Source organism: Apium graveolens, chromosome 3 (assembly GCF_009905375.1).
Source record: "Apium graveolens cultivar Ventura chromosome 3, ASM990537v1, whole genome shotgun sequence".
Lineage (NCBI taxonomy): Eukaryota > Viridiplantae > Streptophyta > Magnoliopsida > Apiales > Apiaceae > Apium > Apium graveolens.
In genome coordinates, this window is record NC_133649.1 from 78882123 (window position 1) to 78887873 (window position 5751).

Here is a 5751-nt window from a genome sequence, read left to right on the forward strand (position 1 = left end):
AACCTGATGATCATCATCTTTTAGATGATTTGTTGGATCATCAGCTAATTCTTTCAGATGTAGTTGAAGAATCTGTGTTACCTCACTTAAAATCAATTCACACAGATTCAACAATTATGTCACTTTCTATATCTACATCTTTTCCTTCTTCAACAGATATCTCTCATCCGTTGACAAGTGGTTGTTCTTCAACGGATAAGCTTAACAGCAGTTATCCGTTGATACCATCAGTTTCCACTTCAACGGATACTCCCTATCCGTTGATGGTCTCTACACACATAACAGAAACAATTCCAACTATAGAGGACATGGTTACTGTACAATCACTTTTAGGTTTGAGGGAAGGGAGTGATCTTTTGAGTGAGAGGCTGGGTTGCTCCCAGGCAAAAGGAGAGGTTGAGAGTCACCATATGCATGTTATTTCTTCCAGCATGGCAAAAGTGAGTGAGGGGAGTGCCACCTTAGAAGGTGAGGGTGTGTGTGAGCCAGGGGGAGCCCCTGATGCAAGAAAATAGAGAAAATGAGAGAAAGGCAGGTACAGAAGCTATAAGGGTGGATCGAACCATTGCTAGTGAGTCAATGAAAGTGGATGATGCAGAAAAGGAAAGACAATTTCAGCAACATTACAAAGCTGTAATTGATAACATTTCCTTGGATGCTGACACTTTTACTCATCCTGTTTTAGCCTATCAATTATTGGCTGCTCAGGGCAATGTGGAGGCAGAACAGACATTAAACATTGTACACACTTCAGAATCTCTTCTCAGAGACAAAGCTGCTGTTAACAAGCTGCCTTCTCAAGCTGGTGAGCCATCTGAAGAATTTGGAGTAAATTCTAATGATGATGACTCTGATTCTTTGGATGAGAGCATGGACTTAGGGGGAGTAGTAGGCCCAAGTTCTGTTCCAGATCTTCCTGAATGGGCATGGGAAAAAACATCAACACCAAGAGAGTTTGGTGTCACTTTGGTCAGACAAGTCATGACAATTCAGAAGGCCCTTCAGGAGACTACAGATGCTGGTACCAAGGCAATACTTCAAGCTCATCTGGAATCTCTGCATCTCTTGCAGTTGCAGCATTTCAAACAGAATCTAAGTGTGGATGAGCTCAAACAGGACATTGTTGATCTGAAATCCTACAATGCTGAGAAGTTGGATTCAGTCATACCTTATGGTACCACGCAAGATTTGTTGGGGAGACTGAGGAAAGAATCTGATGCTGACAAGAGGCTGGCCATATTGGAAACCAGAGTTCAGATCATTGAAGACTCTATGGTCACTATTCTTCAGAATCAACAAACTCAAACAAATCTACTCATGCAGCTGGCAAAAGCACAAGGCTTGACCCCTACCCTTGATGATAACAAAAAGGGGGAGAATAAAGGGGAAGGGGAAGGAGAGCCATCAACAACAGTTCAAATTTCTCAAGTGCTAGTCCCTGCCATCACCACTTCTCCAATTATTCAAATCAAAGGAAAGCTTGATGGAATTGATCTAATCCAGATAGCAGCAGCTGAATTACAAGTCAAAGAGCAAAGGAAGAAGATTGATGAAAAGATGCAACAAATTTTTGGTTCTACAACTTCTCAATCACAATCTGTGAAGCATAGCACAAAAGTGGAATCAATTATTATGGAGCTCAAGCCAGTAGGGAGGAATAAGGTTGGAGAGACTTCTTCCAAGGATCTGAAACCTATGGTTCTCAAGCCCAACAACAGATCCATTAAGGACTCTACAAAGAATCCTCTGAAAGAAGTGGATTTTCCTCTTCCAAAGGCTGATGAGGACAAGCTTTTGGGTAGAAGTATCACAAAGCTCAAAGAGACCATGGATGTGGCTGTAAGGAGGAACATGGCTATTATCTTCAGAGAGGGAAAGAGCATATGTGTGATGCAAGGACATCCCAAATTCTCAATAGCCAAGAGGGAAGAAACCGGAAGGTTGAAGGAAGAAGCCAAACAGCTAAAGGCTGACAAAAGAGCACAAGCAAAGCTTGAAAAATAGCTAAAGTCAAGTCAGGCTGAAGAACAAAAAGAAATTGAAGACAAAAGTGAAGATGAAGCTATGGGGGACATGGTTGATACTGATATGGAAGAGAGAAGTAAGGAAAGAGAAGAATGGCAGAAAGGGAACAGAAAGAAGGCCAATGCAAAGAGAAAGATGGTAGATAAGACTGAAGAAACCCAATCAAAATCCAAACCACTACCCTCTATTCCTGAACTCATTGTGCCTGACCCCTTCATGAACATTCATGGTGAAACAATCATTCCCAAGGAGGAACCAATTGATTGGGACACCATCAAATTGCCCACCTTCCTAACCTCTTCTCCACCATCAAAGAAGCAGAAAAGAAGAATCAAATCAACACCCTCTAAAGCCTCAATCAAATTCACACAGAAGCCTAAGCCTAAGCCTCAAGCCTCTAAGGATGATTATGTTCACATCTGTGACATAAAAGAATTTTCAGACATTGAACTCTATCTGGATGAGCTTGAGGAAGTAAGGGGAATAGCTGCCTACAGACAGCTACCAGAAAGACTAGTGTTCAAATACAAAGGAGATGGGGAAAGAACTTGGCCTCTCTACAGGATTCTGAATGAAGGCTACTCTACCTTGGTTAGAGTCTACTCAGCCATACAAAGGGATTTTGGCTTTACCAGGACTGCCAAGACTGAGATTCTCAACAAGATTGCCAACATAAGGAAAACTTGGTGGGAGCCCAATGCCTTGCCTAGAACATTACTCATTCAAGAAAGAGGAATTACAGTTCACAAATCACCTCATTGGTTGATGGAGTTTAGAGACAACAAATGTGTCAGAAGATTTTTCAGAATTGAAGATCAGCTCAAGATTGCCAGTAATGAAACTCTCAAGGATATGCAATCTAAGTTGGACATCAATGAAGAAGATGAAGCTCAATTCTACAGACAACTTCAACTTCAAATAGAGGAGAATGACAGGAGGCTAGGAAAGAAAACAAGGAATCAAAGGAAAAGAAACTAATCTGCTCAGGCTAAAGGAGCACCCTTGGAAACAATGTAATTCTTCAATTCAATCTCAGCATACACATTTTCGCAGCACTTTTGAATTTCTGCTTTATTACAGTTTATATATTTGTCAAGTGTTTTGTTATCATCAAGCTAAACCCAAATTTATGCCTACAGTTCTAGTAGACATAAATAGGGGGAGATTGTTAGGAATATGTGTATTAGTTTGATGATAAGTTAAACAAAACACTTAAGTAGAAATCTAGTGTTTGTAGCCTCAACGGATAAGACCATCTTGGCTATCCGTTGAAGGAGTAGCTTTACTTAGCAATAAGTTTAGTATTGTAGCACATTTCATTCTCTGGATTCAAGTTATAATTCTTAGATGTTGTAGGAAAGTATCGGTCATGTTGACTACTAGTGGATATGCAAATAGGAGGGCTAATTGTAAATATTTCATGCCTTGTAATTTTGTATAAGTGAAGAAGTATCAACTGATATTGAAGACCTTCAACGGATAAGAAACAAAGCTTCAACGGATGTCTCTAATGCTTCAACGGATAATATCCATCAACGGATGAGTGCTTCAACAGATAAAGACTTCAACTGATAATGCATCAACGGATAAAGCTTCAACGGATAAAGCCTCAACGGATAAGGCATCAACGGATGAAAGCTTTAACGGATGCTTAGTTCATTAGCAGTTGATAGTGACAATTCACAAGCTAACAGAGGCACATGGGTTGACAGAGACAAACTGGAATGTGGAAGCCTCTAGGAGGAATCAAGAAAATGCAGCATTTCCATTCTGATGCAAACAAGGAAGTATTCAAAGATCTACAGCCAAGCCTAAATTGCATTTGATAGAGAAATAAAGAAGAAACATGTGAAGAATCTTTTTAATTGTATTTTACAGTTTTGTCTTCACTTATAAACTTGGTGATATATAAACCAAGTAGCATCTAGTAATTAGATAAGAATTTTCCAGAGCTGTTTAGAAAAATCCAGAGAGAAAATCATCTAGTTTGTACTAGGAAGCAACTGTGATTTAATTCTTTGAATCACAGATTTTCTGAAATAACACATCTCTGGTGGAACAACAAATCCACCAGAAAAGTTTTTAAGTTCTTTGTGTTCTTTACATTTGTGTTTGAATATATATCTGTCTGTATTAGCTTCAAGCAATTCACACACTTGTTCTCAAAAACACTTAGCCTTAGAAACTGCTCAAAACTTGAAAAAGTTTTGAGATTTACATTCAACCCCCTTCTGTAAATCTCATTGTTAGTCCACTGGGAATAACAATAAGGATACTGCTACAAGAGCATGGAGATTTGTTAATCCCAAACAATGCAACAAGAATTACAGAAGGGGGGTTGAATGTAATTCTGGCTTCTTTTTATGATTTTAAGAATGTTCTTACTTAATATATAATTGTGTTTGATTTTGCAAGAAGTGCGAAATCAAAGTAAATAGAAATCAAAACACAAAGCAATAAAACACAAGGCTTTAAAACTTTATGGTGGGTTTCAAATTATTCACCATATATATATATATATAAAGATGAGAACTCTGTGATGCTTGAATAGCACACAGCTTCTTACAAGAGAACTTATAGAATTACAAAGAGATTCTTAACAGATACAACTTTTTCTATCTCTCTAAAAATAATGCTTACTCGGTTTTTTTTGTTCTACTTGCTTCACTTGGTTTATATATTATCAAGTTACATGATAGTAAGACAAGACAATAAGATAAACTGTATCTAGTCTAACTTTATGCTGCTACATTACTCTATCCAGCATCTTTGAATATCTTCACAATTACATGGAAATGGTAATGCTTATTTGTTCTCTAAATCCTGCAATTAGGCTGCCATATTCCATTTGCAAACACTCGACGTATGTGACTGTGTTGTCACTATCAACTGCTATTTTGAATATTATCATTCGTTGGGACTATGTTGATCATCCATCGGGAGCCTTGTTGATTATCTGTCGGGAGCCTTTGTAGATCATCCGTCAGGAGTCTTTCTGTCACTTGATTCTATTTCACTTATGTTGAATTATAAGATATCTTATATTTACAATTAGCCAACCTATTCTGTATATCAATCATGCAGTCAACATGACTTAAGGAATCCTACAACATTCTTCTAGTACATTGTTATTTACAGAAATATGCTACAAGACTTATTGTTACATAAGCTACACTTTCTATGGATGTTCAGTTGTCATCCGTCGGGACTATAAAGTTCATCCGTCGGGACTATATTAGAACATCCGTCGAGAGCTACAAAAACACTAAGTTAAATCTACTAAGGTGTTTTGTTCAACTTATCATCAAGTTCACAACATATTCCTAACAATCTCCCCCAATTTATGTCTACTGGAATTGTAGCCATCAATTAAGAGAAACTGATGATAACAAAACACCCAAAATGTACAAATTGAATTATAGTAGATAAAACTAGTAAGTGCTATAGTTTATTTGAAAATTGAACAAAGTAAAGTGTACAAAAAGTTCTCACAATCATTATCAAGGTGCTCCTCTAGTCTGAGCAAATATTTTCTATTTCCTTGATTGTCTTGATTTCTTCCCAAGCTTCCAGTTATTTTTTTCTATTTGATTTTGGAGTTGTCTGTGAAATTCAAATGCTTCAGTATTTGATATATCCAACTTTTCTTGCATTTCCAATAGAGTCTCATTGCTTGAGATGCTCAATTGGTCATCCAATCTGAAGAATCTTCTAACACCTTTGTCA